Source organism: Labeo rohita, chromosome 18, assembly GCF_022985175.1.
Source record: "Labeo rohita strain BAU-BD-2019 chromosome 18, IGBB_LRoh.1.0, whole genome shotgun sequence".
Taxonomy (NCBI): Eukaryota; Metazoa; Chordata; class Actinopteri; order Cypriniformes; family Cyprinidae; genus Labeo; species Labeo rohita.
The window spans coordinates 29645353-29665020 of record NC_066886.1 but is presented as its reverse complement, the minus strand read 5'-3'; the positions used below and the strand labels follow the sequence as shown (position 1 = coordinate 29665020).

The 19668-nt window shown below is 34.2% G+C and overlaps 1 long non-coding RNA gene across 1 annotated transcript; it reads left to right on the top strand.

The window, feature by feature from the left end:
- Positions 1-247: 247 nt before the first annotated feature.
- Positions 248-3346, top strand: LOC127180418 (uncharacterized). Its single transcript, XR_007829638.1, has 3 exons — positions 248-524; positions 1398-2339; positions 2577-3346. It is a non-coding gene; the product is annotated as an uncharacterized LOC127180418 (long non-coding RNA).
- The last annotated feature ends 16322 nt before the right edge of the window (positions 3347-19668 follow it).

Here is a 19668-nt window from a genome sequence, read left to right as displayed (position 1 = left end):
GGCTTCCATAGTAATGACTAGGCCTACATAATATTGAAAGATAATATAAACCAGGGGCGTCGTTAGGGCTAATCATTCAGGGCCCGAGCCCCGAAAATGTTTTCTTTAGCCCCGAATGTTTTTGTATCGTCCTATGATTTCCGAGGAATGTCACGGAATTTGTCAAAGTATGAATTAATTAATCAAAAGCCGGTCATTGCACTTAAAACAAATCGCGATATAGACTAGTACACTGTAAAAACTTGCAAATTGTTCACTCAGTTTAAAAATGTAAGTCAAGTGGACACATTTTTAAGCAAAATGTTGAGTTTACACATAAAAACAAGTTAACTCAATGTTTACTATATTTTTCTCAATGAACACAAATAAGAAAGTTGAGCAAACTCAGTATTTTTATTTCTTCATTTGAGCGGTCAACTTGACATTATTGCGCATGCGCAAAGTGCCGTCGCTGAACTATACATGGAGTTTACTGCTTCAAACATAAACAACGATGGCAAAGGGAGTGGATGTCTTCTTTTAAGGTAAGTTCTTTCTGCCCAGATTTAATATAGAAAGTAAGCCAAATAAACTACACAGTTAGGTTTGTAAATATTCTTTAAAGAAAGAATAAACATTGTTGAATTAAGTCTGGCGGCTAACTAGTTAGCTAGCTTTGTTTTTCCAAGCACGATCAGCTAACGTTAGCATTTGCAAGGTATGTATACAGATATATTTTTATAGATACAGTTCAAATGTCGATTAAACGAGTATATAATTAACCAGATAGAGGTTAATTATGTGTTGTATTTCGTTGTGCTAGGCGATATAACTTACTAGTTTATCTGGCACACAGTTGTTGTTGTTGTTGTTTTGTTTTTTTGTGAATCCGCGATACTGGTGCATATACTGGTGCAAGACGTGTAAGATGATAAACGTGTTTATTGACACAACCGAAGCGTGCAGAAAATATGCGATCACAGATTCATCTCTCTGTAGCAGCTTAGTTCGCTTAAATTGTCAAATACACATAAAGTTATGTAAAAATGTGATTATTTACATAAACAATCACTTGTAAGTCTGAAATGAGAGTCAACGTCTGAGATAGAATCGCCTGTGTGTCAGTAAATTTGATCCGTGCATTAACGTTAGCCTCATAAACCTGCTGATATTTGTTCCGTTAATGTTACAATAAATAAATAAATAAATAAATAAATAAATAAATAAAAAGCTAAGACAACACTCACTCCTCTTGACTGAACAAATTTAGCAGCTTCAATAAGAGTCAGTTTATTCCATACAGTGAAGATATGCAGTATTTTTTTTATACATGTATTTTTTGTATTATTTCTGACTTATTTCTGTACTGGTAAAAACTAGTCCTTATCCAGAATTTTATTATTATTATTTTACTTCAGGACACAAAGCCAGAGGATGTCCACACCAAGGGTATGAAGATGAGCATCTTAACTATTACTGGAAGATGATGTTGTCATCCACTCAAACCTAAAGGTGCCTAGGATGTAGTACTAGAGACGCAGATTGTGTTGGAATATATACATGGCCTTACCACTGCTGTTGCTGTCCTCTTTGGCTTAATTTAGATCATCCAAAAAAATGAAAATTCTGTCATCATTTACTCACAGCCATGTCGATCCAAACCCATAAGACATTTGTTTATCTTTAATACACAAATGAAGATATTTTTAATGAAACCTGAGATATTTCTGTCCATTCACTGAAAAACTATTCACCTAAAATTCTGATGCTTCAAAATGTTCATAAAGAGATTGTAAAACAAATACATAAGAATCGAATGGTTTAAACAAAGTCTTCTGAAGAGACGTGATCACATTACACATCACGCATTTCACACTAAATGCTGCTCCATCTCTGCAAGTGCTGTGAGTTTGAGTCTTATATAACATGTACTAAAAAAAACCCCAGAAATTGTATTATATTTTAGTTTTCTATACAGTGATAGCTTAAAAGCTATGTCAATTAGCACTGCATTATAAGTACACTCTAAAAAGATGGTTCTTTAAAGGTCTATTTAGAACCGAGTTTAGGTATTTTTTTTTTATTCCTGGCTTTTTTAAAAAAAAAAAAAAAAAAAAAAAAAATTGTAACTGTCAAAACACCTCATTACTCATTTTCTGGACATCAACTATCCAGCTACACAGACTATCAACACAGTTTCAACAGGTGAAGTTCTTTCTTACAATGTCTATAAAATGTTAACTTTCATATTGTAACTTGTTTCCCATTGCCAATAATGTCTTTTTCTTTTTTTTAGGTTCTTTTTTGTGTGACCAGCTCTGTTCGGTTAAGGATACTCTCTTCTCCACTAAGTAATAGAGGTAATGAGTTTATTCATTGTTAGATTTTTCTTAAAATTATTACTTGAGTCTATGCTTAAGTGTTAAAGCTATATAAAACTATCCTAAGATCCCACTTTAAATCACTTTTTCTTTTTTTAATATTTTGAAGGGCATACTGCTTATATGTCAATTTTTGCTTATGGCCTTCATAAGCATAATTGTTTTTACATAAACACATGGACACTCTTTAACTGTAAACTCAACTGTGTATTTCAGATGCATCATATTCACAACCTCATCATCTGCAGAGAAACTGCCACTCAATCACACCACATCGATGGGCTTAAAGGCATCACAGAGGATCCTGAAGATACATTACTCCTGGAAATTTTGTCATTTATTTTCTATTTCCATTTTTACTTTCTGATGTATTTTTTTCATGTTCATTGTCAACTGTCATTTATTATTTGTATTTAGCCAATAACTGTTTTTAGAGCATTTTCATTTTTGCTTCAAGTTCATGTCAATTAAAAAAATAAAAAGTACCTAACTAAAACTACATGCTGTTTTGTTTAGTTTTTGTGTGAGTGTGTAAAACCCTAATACAGGCTAAAATACATTATAGGAAAAACAAAAATGTTAATAGATAATATATGTAAATAATATTAATAAGTAAAACTAGTATCAAAGGTATAAATATACTAATATTAATGAAAATAAACTATTTTCAAATGTACTATTTTCTAAATCCTATTTCATGCATCCCTACAATTGCGTCTCTTCAGGAGACTTCAACTGCTCAATTCATATTAACTTATATATTTATTTAATTATTTATGATCTCTTTATGAACGCTTTGAAGTTTTGGGTGAACAGCCTTTCAATACAGAAGTCTCTCAAATTTCATTAAAATATTTTAATTTGTGTTGAGTGTGAACAACGGTTTAGAACAACATGGGAGTGAGTAAATGATAAATTTTCAGAATAATTTTGGTTGAATTATTCCTTTAAGTGTTGTGTTAATAGTTGAAATATTTTGTTTCTTGATCCAGTGTGTTTGTTGCATTATGGATGCGCCAAAATAATAGATGGAGCAAGATGAACGTTTAAAATGACGGTAAAGTTTAGCTTCCTTTAAATTATATAAAAGTTTTTTTGTGACTTTTGATTTAAAACTTTACTTAAGGCTGCAGAATTTTAATATTTTTAATGTTACATTTTTCTGGCACTTAAAAAAATAATTTTTAAGTGTGTGTTTTTTGTTTAAGAGTGTTTTTATTGTAAATAGTCACATCCTAGTTACATCATAGTTTGAGTGGAGAAAAGCTAAATTATGTTCATTTTGCAGAATGCCAATAAATACTTTCTGTAATGATGACAAAATCTTGTTTGTGTTATATTTACAGCATTGTTCATACTGCATGCATTTGTATTCTTAAAGGATGTGGAGGAGCATACAATGTGGCTTAGAGTCTGGATGTAAGATTTAAAGTTATACATTTAAATAGTAAAAAATGCAGTTGAGTTGGCTTAAAATACTAAAGCAACCGGCTGCAAAGCTTTTTTGAGGTTACTGAACTTCAAGCAAAAAATTACTGGCACAACTTAGTTCTTGAAGTTCAGTAAACTCAAAAAAGCTTTGCAGCTGGTTACCTTAATATTTTAAGATGAGTCAACTTAACAAATAATGTTAATCTGCTGCAAAGCATTTTTGAGTTTACTGAACTTCAAGAACTAAGTTGTGCCAACTCTGACTGGTAGTTCACTCAACTTCACTGAAGTTCACTGAACTTTTATATATGAGTTGGCACAACTTCCCTCTTTTAAAGTTGAGTAAACTCAAAATTGCTGTGCAGCAGATTAACTTAATTTTTTAAGTTAACTCAACTTTTTATTTTTTACAGTGTATCTGTAAATATTACTCCACAAAATACCATTTAAATATGAATCCTGCATGTTCTGTGTGTCTCTTTATGAATGAATGGTGCAGACGCAGGCACGGTTTCCTTTATTACACACAAGCGCGCGTGACGCTCGCGGTGATTTCAGTGTCTGCCATAAAAAAATGCATGAACTCCAGAACTGCTCTGAGAGTACTTTCATTTGAGTAAACCAGGGTCATATACTAACAGAAATAAAATCAAAGTTCGGTTTAGCTTGTATAGACATTATGGCAGAAATACATTACTATCATTCAGTAAAATGTTTGTACCTTTAACCTACATTAAATTGTATAAGTTAATTGTTTTAATTAATTAGACATGTTTTTGATTAATAAAATTTAATTTACCTATTAAAAAGGAGTCCAGAAAAATTAAAATAGAAAATTTTTTTAGAAAAAAATAAATAAATAAAATGGAATTTGAAAAGAAAACAAAAAATGGGGCCCTATTTTTGCATGAAAAAAATATATTTTTAAATGTATTATTTTATTTGTGTAATATATTTTTGTAAAGTTATAATTTTGTGATAATGCTTTGATATGTTTGCTATTTGCAGTGATTACTATTTACTACTTTTTCATAGTGTAACAATGTTGTTTTGTGCCACTGCTTTTGGGAAGTATCTGTCAAATGAAATAAAATCGAAAGCACAATATGACTTTGCTCACATGATGAGTTCATGATCCAGTGTTTTCAGAGTATCAGAAGAGGGGTGAGTCAGGTCATCAACCTTTTTTCTTTGTTCAATTTGCACACTGAACATGGGTTGACTTATAACTTGTATTTTTGAACTCCAAAAGTGCACCAGATTAATGAATTTAACTTAAAAATATATCAGTTTTTTTCCTGGGGGGTATGCCCCCCTGGACCTCCCTAGAAAGGATCCAGGTTCACCCACCTGTGTCTAACATAATCTTACGTAATTATGATGTGAGCTCCCATCCACCACTACTAGCCCCTGATGTTTTGGCACCAGCCCCAGATGTTTTCAAATCCCAGAAACGCCCCTGATATAAACTATTTCTTTGCTTAGTTTATGCTGTCAAAAGGCAAGCAGCGTATATGCAGCAAAGTGTCGGGGTGACAACTACATTCAAAGCAACAACTATGCAGTTCTGTGTATTTTCGTGATTTTGCAGCCCCCTACAGTTAAGTGAGTGGAATTCACTGTCGTAATTCCAGTGGATAGCTGTACATTTGCATTTGCTGCTCCTGTAAAGCAATCCTTTTCGCCGAATTTCGTACCTGCCCACCAAACTTACATACTCCCAGTGGGGAGTGGGGGAAAGAAAGAGAAGCTATTCAATGTATTCCAAGTCGAGAGTGACTTTAAAACGTACATTTCAAGGTTAAATAAACAAATAAATAAATAAAAATTACGTAAAGTTGCTTTAAATGCAAGATTCACTCTCAAAACGGCAATGACTGACAAAGTAAGTGATACCCACCGCGATAGACAAAAATATGCTATGTCAAAATAGCCTAACACATACTAAAAGGTTGAAGGTCAACTGAAGTGCTTTGAAACACGCAGCATTATTCTATGTGTTGACGTGATTTCAACATATCAAGCAGTCCCGCCCCCTTTTTTAAATAGCCAATAGCATTTTGTTTCTATCACAGCTTGGGCCAGAGCCTTTGAGCTCAGTAAAGCTGCATTTGACAGTGTATGGCAGCCACAATCTCATCCGTATCGCTATAAATCTGTGTAGAATTCAAATGGCTCCGATACTTTTAATAGTCTGTTGAGACTTGTGCATACGACCCACCCAATGCTATCGTGTCTCTGGACCGGAGCGGACTGCAGTACGCGCTTCTGCGGTTTGCGTGACACCAGAAACCTGACTTCTTTCGCCTTGATATTTACACTGTCTGAATCATTCCCTATTCCACTACACTGTAAAAAATAAAAAACACAATTTGTTGAGTCAGCTTAAAATAATTTGTTACCCTGCTGCCTTAAAATTTTAAGTTCAGTTAACTAAAATAAGTTTGGTCAACTTGAAATGTTAATTTGTACTAAGCAACAACTTAGGTATTTGTGTTTGCTAAACTTAACAGATGGGTAAGTAACCCAGCTGCCTTAAAATTTTAAGCTGATTCAACTCAAATATCTAAGTTGTCACTTAGTATAATTTAACATTTCAAGTTGAATAAACTTTTTTTTGAGTTGACTGAACTTAAAATTTTAAGGCAGCCAGGTTACAAATTATTTTAAGTTGACTCAACACATTGTTTTTTACAGTGTACGTGCCATTTATCGTACAGAAAATGCTAATTCTTTGAACAAGTGACTGACTCAGTCACAGCTTCAGCGTCTATTTTGGGGGTGGGGCGCTTTAGATTCTAGAGAGCATTTGATTGGACAAAGTTTGATTAGAAGCTGATGTGCAGGGTGATATCAAAATCATTGATCCATATCCACATTTTACCTTATTGTAAGAGTAGGCGCAGCCATTTGTAAATTTTATGGGTCTGGTTTCTGGTCTCATCTGCGTCCAGTAGGGCTGGGAGTCGATTCCAAAAAGAATCGATTCCTCGATTCCAAAGGTTGGAATCCCATCAAGGGGAATCGACTCCCCATTCATAGCTGTTTTTAGTTCAACAAAGCTTATCTATGGGCAGTGTTGGGGAGTAACTAGTTACCCAGTATCATAGCTATTAAGATACTTCTTGTTATGATTTCAAATGCTGATCCCGCTCCCCTCTCTCCTCCCAGCTCTTTCCTGTCATCTCTCTACTGTCCTATCACAATAAAAGGCATAAAAAGCTCATAAAAAGTCTGATTTTGTGGTGGCTGTGCTGTAAAATTAAATTGTTACACTCTGTGGAACGCTTGATTCTGATTGGTCAGTCATGACATTCCAAGGTATGTTATTCCCTGATAACAATTGGTAAAAACTAATAACTCAGACTCATTTGGGGCAACTGAAGTCAATGCTATATGCTTGATAGTTTTTCTTGGCGGAAGCTTTATATTAGTGTTGGGAAGGTTACTTTGGAAATGTGATAAGTTACAGATTACAAGTTACTTGATTTAAAATGTAATAAGTAGTGTAACTTTTCAATTACTTTATTAAAGTAAAGTAACTTATTACTTTTAATTACTTTTTGATTACTTTTCTAAATTTCTAATATTTTACATTTAAACCAGGCACAGTTACCTTACAGTAGCACTCAACACTGATTACTGTCAGACTTTCAAAATCCTTTATCACTTGAATTAAGATTATAATAAGTAAGGGATAATATACATCTTTATTTTGCGATAACAACTGGCTGGATGCACATTATCCCACTTATTACACAGCTGCTTGATAGATTATTTAGATGTTTCTTGTCAAAATAATTAGACACGAAACACTGATCTGAGTTGAAATCAAAGCTTCCATGAAGAAATCAGTTGCTAGCAAACGGCAAGTTCAAACTAGACATTTTAGGGATACAGTGCAGTCATACCAGTTTTCTTACACAACATTTCACCACATAAATAATTAAGTAGTAGTACTAGTTTGTTAGTTATCTTATAATACATTACAGTGTACAAAAAAAATAAATAAATGGCAGCAGCTGGAAAGAGCTTGGAGGAGAAAGGGGAGCGGGATTGGCAAAGGGCCTCGAGACGGGAATCAAGCTCGGGTCGCCGTGAGCGCAGTTGCGCTACATGTCGGTGCGCTAACCACAAGGCTATTGGCGCTGATGCCATAAATTCAGATTTGAAATCAAGAAAACAGGAAATAGTTTAATAGCTATGATACTGGGTTTGAAATCAAATGTTTGCATAGTTATGACAGAAAACACCAGCATCTAACAATGCTTTGGAAAAAACAGTTAAAAAAAAAATAAAGTTTATGCATAAACCCAAATAGGAAATAAAACAGTTATCAAATAAGCATGTGTCCTATTCTGTGTCCTAAAGTCCTGAAACATTGGTGTCTCAGTTTAGAGCAGTCAATGCAATTTATGACAGAAGTCAATTAAATCTGTTAGTGGGGGTGGGTGTGTGAAAAAATTCAGATGTAATCCCCTTTGTAATCACTGGCATTTTTCAAAAGTAACTGTAATTTAATTACACATTTTGTCTCAGTAACTGTAACTAATTACAATTACATTTATTTTGTAATGAAATAATTAACGTAATTCCGTTACATGTAACTAGTAATTCACAACACTGCTCATAGATTTTTTTGTTGAACTGAAAACGGCTATGAATGGGGAGTTGATTCTCCTTGATGGGAACACTGATTATTTATGTGGTGAAATGTTGTGTAAGAAAAGTGGTATGACTGCACCGTATCCCTAAAATGTCTAGTTTGAACTTGCCCTTTGCTAGCAACTGATTTCTTCATGGAAGCTTTGCTTTCAAATATTTCAACTCAGATCAGTGTTTCATGTCTAATTATTTTGACACAAAACATCTAAATAATCTATCAAGCAGCTGTGTAATAAGTGGGATAATGTGCATCCAGCCAGTTGTTATCGCAAAATAAAGATGTATATTATCCCTTGAAAGTCTGACAGTAATCAGTGTTGAGTGCTACTGTAAGGCTAACTCTGCCTTGTTTAAATGTTTCAAAATGATTAGCAGTTGAAAATATTAGAAATTTAGAAAAGTAATCAAAAATTACTTTAATAAATTAATTGAAAAGTTTACACTACTTATAACATTTTAAATCGAGTAACTTGTAATCTGTAACCTATTACATTTCCAAAGTAACCTTCCCAACACTGTCTATGGGCGCCTCTCAAAAAAAAGGCTGCACCATACGAAGGCTGCATATCTCGGCTGCTGTCATCAAACGTCACTGAACATTGATTCATGAAAATAAACTGAATGAAAAGAGTCGGTGCTGAGCTTGTTTGAGTTTGAGGATGCAGCCTTGCTCGCTAATAGTGATTATAAGTCTGATTCATTTCCATGAAAAGGTTCTTTCGGGACAGATCGTTTTAATGAACCAGTTCCAAAACAATTCAGAAGTTATTTTACGGTGAAACGGCCTTATATTGTCAACAGTTTTGAGCACCGCATGACAGAACAGATCATTTTCATCCTAAATAAAATACTATTTTTTGACCTTTCTATCAGCCAATGCTAATTCTGAAAGAAAACGCAGAGAGCACAGATCAGTGGCAGAGCGCGCATCTGATTTGACAGATAAACCACCAGCTCTTACATCAGTGTTGTTGTTCTGGTTATTTTGTTTCAGTGTACAGTTTGTTAATTTTGCGTCAAGCATATGCTACCGGTGTTAAAGTACACATCATTCAGCTGAATTGTGCCTTGTTCCATTCATGCAATAAACGCATGTCCACTGCTGTGCTGTGGGCTATGACTAATTTAATGTGCAATACAGACAAAATTTCAATTTGAATACAGAAATGTATCATAGTTTTTAAAAAATAAAGCTTAATATTATGATAAGGCTACTGTCTAAGACCTTTATATTCTGCAGTCATGGCAAAATTAGGTTCCTCCACTCTAAAAAAAAAAACAACAACAGTGAGGAATTGATTCTTGGAATCGAGGAATCGATTCCAGAACCAGGAATCGGAATCGGACTCGATTCCAAAATTTTCAGAATCAAACAGCCCTAGCGTTTCAGCTATTTTCAGCTGTACAGAACAGCTAGTTTTGCTGCTTGATATTGCAAATTAGTGTTTTACCATATTATTTTAACATATTATCTTAATTATGAGCACACTGGTTTGTAGTGCAAACAGTTTTACCATTTACGTTCAATGAATAGCAGTGCCTGTCCAATTAACACTTTTCTTTGTTGACATATGCAGTTTCTGCTTTTTTCAAGGACCAGCTCTTTACAGTGGTAAGACAGCACCTTTCATTCTTTTTGTGAATAACATACTACATGTGGCACAGTATAACACAATATACAAGACATTATAGAGGCAGATCAGAGTTAGAAAATAAACAGTGTTACCAAAAACAATAAGTCTAAACAAGTATACATGTTTTCCAGGAAATATATTGTGCAAAGAGGCAAAATTGTCTGGACAAACAATTGTGTTACCTACCTTAATAGCCATAAAATGTCTAAATTACTAAAGGACAAAAAAGCTCATAATCATGAAACTAGAACTGCTGATTTTGAAACAAGAAATAAGGCTTAAACATATTACAACTAGAGTACATGCAAATGGATGCATACATGTGTGTAGAAGTACATTATTTGGTAAACAAGACTTTGGTAAACTGGAGACAATTTAGCACAGCTGTATGTAGCCACCACAGGATATGAACAATGTTAATGCAAAATCAGAATGTGCAAATAGAAAAAAAAAGCTTTTTTGTTACTGTGGGTAAGAAAAGCTTACTGAGATGATGTGGTTGAAGACAGGAACCAAGACTAAACTAGCAAAACCAGTTACTTGATTACTTGATGAGTAATCAAAAAGTATTAACATATGTAGTGTCAGATTGTGGTTTTTGTGTTCCATAAGTCAAGAATGAAATAAGGCATACAAATAAAATAATCTGGAAATTAAAGATCTCAAAAAGTACTCTCCTGTCTGTTTACCACATAAACATCGACCATTGTTGTGGAAATATAATTTCCTATAAAATAAGTCTAGTAAAAGAAACATTGTCTACTAAATACATACTGTAACTGTTAATGTAGCAAGAAATTTAGTACGCTGTGGGTCCTGTCATACACCTGGCGCAATGCGACGCAAGTGTTTATTGCTAGTCTCAGCCCGATGCAATTATCATTTTCACGTCATGCGCAACGTCGTTTAAATAGCAAATGCATTTGCGCCAATTTGTGTGCCCATGGGCGTGCTGGTCTGAAAACGTGGTGTGTTCAAGCGCTTTGTTGACGCGTTGTTATTTTGAGGCAACTGAACTATACTGCACGCGCGCCATTGACCAACTCAAACCTGGTCTAAAGTCAATGGCGCAATATTTTTAGTTATTTAAAAAGCGTATTAGTAATATGCTCCTAGGCAACTGGCTCTTCAAGGGAATGGGACATGAGACTCTGATTGGTTTAATGCATGTTACTCCCAAAACACACCCATGACTTCATTAAGAGAATAGGGACAACCCTTTAAGCGCCGGGCGCGCTGCCCGTTTTTCCTGTCCTTAAAATAGCAAAAGTGGATTCAGACACGCCCTAAGTGCACCTGTGCCCTGCGCTTTAGACCATGCGCTTAGATCGTTAAAATAGAGCCCTTTGTGTTGTGACTCTTTCATTGTAGGAAACTGGTGTAATGAAATACTTGTTATAGTTTGTTTATACAATCTAAAATAAATTATTTTTTACATTTGGGAAAATCATTAAAAGGGGAAGAATTTTTTTTAAAGGCCAAACATATCCATTCACCTAATGCTTTGTCCTACCCAAATGGTTTTACAACACACCCCCAAATGTTGTGTAAAAAGGCTTCAATTTAACCCTTTTTTTTAATTTTAAAAGTTTAAAATTTTTTCATTTAAAAAGGTTAACTTATTGTCTTCATATTAAAAAGTAAGAATTTTTTAACTATTTCAATTTTTCTTTTTTCTAGTTAATTTTAACTGAAAAAAAATTATTTTCCTTTTTTTGTTTTGCCCATTTCAAAAATGAAACAGTTGAAAAATTTGGTTCGGCAATGGTTGTTATGGCATGGAACGGCTTTTTAAAAATCCTGGGGGCCCCCCAAGGGCCCGATTGTTAATTAGAAACATTTTTAACTACTCCTTTTTTTAAATTTTCCCCTAAAAAAAAAAATGGGTAATTTTTTTTGAAATAAAAAACAAAAAGAGTTTTTGTGACTTTTTTTAAAAATTGACATTTAATGAAACAGTTGCCAAAGATATTATAAAATTTTATTTTTGGGTTCTCATCTAAAATTTAATTTTTTAAAATTAATTTGTATTTTTTAATTGTATTTCTAATAAATTTTTTTTGACCCCCTTTTTTGTCTTGGCCCCCTTTGTAAAGGGCCAATCTAAAATTCTTTTTGGGTTTCCAATTTTTTTAAAAAAGGAGGAATAACTCACCCTTTCCTAACTTTTTTATTTTTTAATGAAAGTTTTAGCCACCCTATCCCAAACATTTTCTTTAAAAACAGGAAAACTCCCGTTACGCTAAAAATAAAAAAAATTAAGAAAGGCATTGAACCCAAAAATTAAATTTCCCTTTAGCCCCAAAACTAAAAGGGAAGTTTTTAAAAAAATTTAAGGAACGAATTTCTAAATTTTTCAATAATGAACCAACGGGGTTTTTTAAACCAATTTAGTTTCCATCAGCATTAATCAGGAATTATAGACGATTGGGCCTTAATAGCGACCAAAAAAGGAAGCGAAATTGGGCCCTTTTAAGTCACTTCCTAAGGGCCCAATTCAACCCTTAAGCCCCCAAAAGGGGTGGAAAGGAAAAAGGATTTTCCTCGGTCCTACAGGTTGACGCCAAACAACCGAAGCCAAAAATTCATTCTGGTTCAAATTTCCTCCTTTTCCAAGGAGATCCTACAAATCCAAACTGTTCCAAATGTTTTAACTAAAATTCTTTTAAACTTTTAATGGTTTAAACCGAATGCTTAAGGGTTTGAACGAAGACGAAAAAAGGGCCCCCAAATTTGGGCCTGAATTTAGCCTAGCCAGTTTAATTCCTCTCTTCTGGGACTTCTTGGGGGATTTCACCGCCCATTTTCCTTTCCTACTTCCTTTGATGGGCAGGTTTTTTTGAAACCACCCAAACTCAGTCCCCCGGGAACCTTTGAATTACAGGAAACCTTTGCCGATGCTCCGGGGACACGCGCCCCACACCATAGTTTGAGAAGACCCCGGCCCCTTTGCCGTTGTACCAGCATTACTCTTAGCGTTGTGTTTAGAAAAAGGTGAGTTATTAGAAAAGTTTTAAACTCGGAACTTTTTTGAACCGGGGAAAAGGGGTTTTATTTAAAAATTGCAAGTTTTGTTCCTATTTTATGTAAATTTTGAGGTTAATTGGGCTTAAAATTTTTTCTTTTTATGGAATAACAGATATTTTATTTTCATCTTTTTTTAACAACAGAATGATGGTTTCAGAGTTTTGTCAAAAATTAAAACATTTTTTTTTGGGGTTCTTAAATTTGACCAAACCTCAAATTCTTATAAGGGGAGTTTTTTAAAGGGGGGCTTTCATTTAATATCCCAGGCAATAACAGTGGGTAGGCTAAAGAGTTCAAGATTTTTCAAAAATTTTGTTGTTTAAAGTTTTCCCAAAATTTTAAAAAAATGTTGAATTTAAATAAAGACTTAAATAAATTTTAAAAAAGTTTTTTTCCATTTTAAATACATAATATACTGTAAACACGGTTATATTCGGTGTGATGAGGAATACTGCTATAAAATTTTATGCCGCTTTAAAGGGGAAAAATATTAATTAGACTTACATGGCAGCAGTTGTACATCTATCAATGTACTAACGAATAAAATTAAATACCATATAGTCGCCCGAAGGATGTTATGAGAGCGAACGAGTGAACGAGTTTGAACGAGTTTGGTCCAGTTAGTGTATAATGTCTCATGTCTCATGTCACATGTTTACCAGAACAGGAACCTATAACTTAGCAGCAGCTTCTCTTCCATTTACTCTTTCATTTAGAAGGCGGGAATTCCATTACCAAAGCCGCCATTACTGTGCGTTGCGGTTTTATCGTTTACTGTAAGCTGTGTCTAGATTGCCTGTATTAGCTATTAAATCAGAAGTCTCTCACATTAAAAAAAAGGCTTCCATGTTGTAAAATTAGAATGGATATTCCGGTATGATATTGGACAAGTCTACATAGTAATGAACTCAGCTGTAAGTATAGGGAATTCAGTTTGAATGTTTTTGATGGAGGACTAAACTTTGACATTTTCTTTCCTTTCAGGTTGTAGGAACCAACGTGATTTGGCAGTGGAAGTTGTGTTCATTTACTTATTGATTATATGGCCTTCTGCACATGTATCCTCTCTTGCTGTTATAAACAACAATGGCATCAACTCACACATGATTTTCTACAGATTTGCATACAGTATTTGTCAAAAGTTTGGAATCATGATTTTTTAAATGTTTTTAATAAATATCTTCTGTTCACAATGCTGCAGTTATTTGATCACATATACAGTACAACAGTAATGTTGTAAAATGTTACAATTTGGATGAACTATTTTCTCTTAAAAAAAAAAAAAAATATATATATATATATATAAAAATAAACTATTTAAAACTATTTGACACTATTAGTGTTTTTACTGTATTTTTGAGCACGTAAATGCAGCCTTGGTGAGCAAAAGAGTCTTCATTGTGAACATTTACAAATTGTAACATTTACAGACTAGAAAAGTACTGTATGTCATTATGTGACAGAACATTTGGGCTCCAGGACTGTTTGCCCAAGACTGTGGATTACAGACAGTGGTGTTGTAAATAATGTTCAGTTCCTTTTCACAGACCAATCATTTTGTTTCAGAAAACCTCACTACATCGCCAAGCACCAGCTGTCTTGTATGAATCCCCATGCTCTACTGAAGAAAGTAAATCTCTAAGCTTTATTTGAGGACCTAGGCTTTTTTTAGGCTTTGAGTTTGCATTATTACTTTCTGCACCATTGGAGTGTTTAGGTTGTGGTCATAAGTTTACATACCCTTTGCAGAATATGCAAAATGTTAATAATTGTATCAAAATAATAGGGATCATGAAAATTGTGTGTTATTTTTTTAGTACTGACCTGAATAAGCTATTTCACATAACAGATGTTTATTTATACCCCACAAGACCAAATAATAACTGAATATATAAAAATGACTCCATTCAAAAGTTTACATACCCTTGTATCTTAAAGAAGTTCACTTTCAGAACAAAAATTTACAGATAATTTACTCACCACATTGTCATCCAAGATGTTCGTGCCCCCAAGTTTGAAACGCTCGTCTTGTCGAAGTCTGCGTGAACTCTGTTTTTTTCCGGTTCAATACGGTCAAGACAGTTAGGGTATGTCGAAAAACTCCAATCTTGTTTTCTTCCCAACTTTAAAATCGTCCTACATCGCTGCAGAAGTACCGACTCAGTGTTTACGAAGTGAACATGCAAAGAAGATCAAACGCCCTTTACAAAAAATGGTAAAACAACGATGTAGGATGATTTTGACGTTGAAGAAGAAAACGAGACAGGAGTTTTTCGACATACCCTAACTGTATTGACCCGGATTACACAAACTACACATGTGCATCGCAGAGACTAGACAAGACGAGCATTTGAGGTTAAAAAGTAAATAAATTGTCTTTTTTTTTTTATTATTTAATTTAATTTAATTTTTAACCAATTGTTTTATTAGATAAGACCCTTCTTCCTCATCTGGGATAGTTTAGAGCCCTGCATTTAAACTGCATTTTGGAAGTTCAAACTTGGGGGCACCATTAAAGTCCACTATATGGAGAAAATTCCTTAAATGTTTTCCTTAAGAAACATAATTTCTTATTAACTGAAGAAAGAGAAAGACATGAACATTTTGGATGTTGTTGCAGAATAAATCATCATCCTGTTCAAAAGTTAAAACCCCCTGGCTCTTAATGCAAAGTATTAGTAAATGTTTTCACCTTTTGTAGTAGTTATGTATGAGTCCCTCAGTTGTTCTCAGTGTGAAAAGATGGATCTCAAAATCATACAGTCACTTTTGGGAAGTGTTCAAAAATGTAGAAGATGCTGGAAAAATCAAATAATGTGCAGGAGCTAGAGGATTTTTCTGAAAATCCTCATTTCATTCAAACCTCAATTCATTTTCTCTTCCAGCTTCACAATCGTTCTACATCGTTTGAATTTCTTCGCACGTTCGCTTTGTAAACACTAGGTCGGAACTTCCCGCTACGTCACGTGCGCGTGATTACATAATATGTTAGATGGAGATAGTGCAAGACAAGGTATGGTTAAAAAAAGTATATACATATTTATTTATTTATTTATTTTTTTTTAGAAAATGACTGATCGATTCACTAGATAAGACCCTTATTCCTCGGCTGGGATTGTGTAGAGATCTTTGAAGCTGCACTGAAAGTGCAGTTTGGACCTTCTACCCTTTGGCCACCATTATATGGCGAAAAATCCTGGAATGTTTTCCTCGAAACCTTAATTTCTTTTTGACTGAGGAAAGACATGAACTTCTTGGATGACATGGTATATTATCAGGATTTTTTTTTATTTTGGAAGTGAAAAAACCCAATAGAAACCATCACAGATGTTGTAATAGTTTTACTGGTTATAATGGGAATTGTACTGTTTTTAATGGTAACTGTAATGGTGCCTGTTGGTCTGTACTGGTATCTGGTCACATTCTATTGGTGGCTTGTTAAAACCACTAAATCCTAATGGAACATGTTCCAAAACAAAACTTTTTAATAGTTTTAATGGTTAAAAGTTGATGGTTTGTAATGTTTGTAGTGGAAACCATTAGAATTTCTGTGATGGTTTGTATTGTTTTTCTTAGGATATTTTGAGACTTGGTCTTAGTGACTTAGGAGTCCTCTTCACTGCTCCTAATGTTTCACAGATTTAGGAGCTAGTTTTACTGCTAAAACGCTTTAAGAAACACTTAAAAAAAAGCAAAAATTTACGCCCTTTATTTTTAAGATTTTCTCCTAAATCTGCAAGTTGTGAGCTACTTTTAGCCTGAAGATGTTTTGTGAATACGGGCCCAGATCTTTAAAGCTCCAAAAAAGGCATAAAGATAGTGTGAAAGCAACCCATATGATTCAGCTGTAGTGTAATGATCATCCCAGCAGGCACACAATGTCATAAGATGTTGATATTAGGTTAAATTTCAGTTGCGACATCTGGTGACCAAAATTCAATGTCAGTTCAACGTCTAATGTTTCCGTTAATTTGATGTCCAATACCGAAGTCAGCTGACATTGATATTTTGTTGTTTTTAGGCTGTGTAACCAATATTAAGTCGACGTCAAATTGACGTCAAATGCCGACATCAACCCGATTTTCATTCTCAACCAACATGCAACGTCTGTTGAAGTTGGGGTCCAGTGTCAACCTGACATTATATTGACGTCTGGAGCCTGCTGGGATGTTGTATGATCAATGAATCACAGTTGATTTTATTCACTCTCAAATCCCCCCCAAAAAAAAACCACACATGGAAACAGAAACCTTACAATGGGATAGTTCACCTAAGAAGTCAAAGCCCAATCAGTGGCTACCATGCTTCAAAATATATTCTTTTGTGGTGCACAGAAAAAAATAAAGACCCAAATTTTTTGTAAGTGAACGCAGGCGTTCGAAAAGAAAGCTTTATTTTTGTCCAGTATCTGCTCTGTTTTTCTCCATTAATTATGACTGATAAAAATGTCTTTGTACTCTTTCTAACTAAATTTCTGCTATCTTATAACCCGCTTGTCAATGTGGCCATCTGTTACATCCCTTTAGTTCTGTTTTTGTACTGTTACACAACGGCCTGGGACAGTGTTGGCATCTTGTGTAAAAACTGATTAGTGCAAAACCAAGTCAGTGCATATGTGTGACAAAAATCGGATGGTGTGCATAGAGTATGCTCATATCCTTGCATTCACATAAAAACTAAAATATTCTGTGTCCTTAATTCATACAGTTTTGGAATGACTTGAGAATTTTTTTTAATGTATTTAACATTGGTTGCTCTCATATTTTATATAGTTTGGTCACATTTTGATTCAGTCATCATACAGAGTTGACTTAAATTATGCAATACTAGTAATGCTGATGGATTGATTCACACTGCTTTTATGTCCTATTTTGAAGTTGAAACGTTTTGGACATCGCTGACTGCATTTTATATATATATATATATATATATATATATATTGTCCATTCTTCACAATATGTTCTGTGTTAATTTTTAAAAACAAAAGACGCACTATTTAACAAGTTTGCAAGCAAGTTGGATTTCCGCATGTGTAAGTGATAAAGATGGCAGTGTACCTTGAAAATAACTGGTACTGGGAACAACATTTCCTGGAACACTAGTGTAGTGGAAGATGAATTATTCAAACTGGTGATCTATGATAACAGTTTACTTATCTTTATACACATCACTGTGTTTACTAAACCTAGTCATAAGTTAAAAGAAAAAAGTAAAAAAAGTAAAAGTATGATTTGTTTTTGAAGTTCAGACTGTGTGCTTGAACTATTTTTTAATGTGTCTAGAGTGTTATATCGTTTTCTCTTTAAATATCCAAGTGTGTCTGTGTGAATTATATTGAATTGCACAAATGAAACACAATATTAAGTTCATTATTAAGTTCATCATTCATTGAAGTAAATAAGTGAGTGTTGCCTTATCTTGGTCACCTTATGCAACTCAGTTTGCCAATTCTGTTTCAGCAAGAATCTTCTAGGATTAACAGGTTTTAACTTCGTTTGAAATATAGAGGAAGTAGGCACTTATAAAGGAATGAGGAAACTGTTGGTGGGTGAACCGCTATAGACAAAGCACTGTTTTGTTAGAGTCTGCATGCTTTAACAAGCAGACTGCATCGTCAGATGGGAGAAAATATATGTTTCAATGCTTTTGTGTTTGTTAACATGATGTTTGCATTTTGCATTCTCTCAGTTTTGTGTTCCCCTGAGAATCTTTGTCTTCACTCAAAAAACTTTTGCGTTCTCTTGAAAAAGTATTACGTTCCTCTGTTCCTCGCAAAACTGTCAAAATACAGGGTTAATTCAAAATAATTGCAATGCGTCTGCTGGTAACATTGTTTTGCTGGCGTACAGAGGATGTTTAGGTAAAGCTATCTAGCTGATGTAGCTGTTTTCTTGTCTGTATTTGCATGTACAGGCTTGAGGCAATCCAAATGACGTATTGTTTTCAGTACTTGCATTTTTGTATAATTTTGCAGTTGCATTGTTACTCATTGACTGTGTCACACCCCTGTGGACTGTTTTGTGTGTTTTTTCCCTGTGTATGCCCTTATTTGGTCTTCCTGTTCCGTTTTCAGTCATTACGTCACTGTTTAATCATTTACACCTGTCCTCCCCTGATTAGTCTGGGTATATACGTTTGGTTGTGTTACAAGTTTGGTGGTCGGGTATTGTTTAAGTCACTCTCAGTTTGTTAATATCATGCTCGGTCTGTTGTTGTTCACTCCGTTTATTTCTAAGTCTGTTTATATTTGGATTCCCTGCTGTTCCTGTCCATTCCTGCTCGCTGTGTGGATTGTTTTAATCAATGTACATGTTCTGGATTTCCTCGCTCCTCCTCCTTATTCCCCACACACCACGACTGTGACAGACTGAGGCATCAATAACTCATAAGTGAATATAGGCCGTTTTTAAAAGATTTTAAGCATTTGCTCAATTATGCTAGCATTTTTTTTTTTGGATATATATATATATATATATATATATATATGTATATGTATATATGTATGTATGTATGTGTGTGTGTGTGTGTGTTCAGCACTTTCCACATAAAGT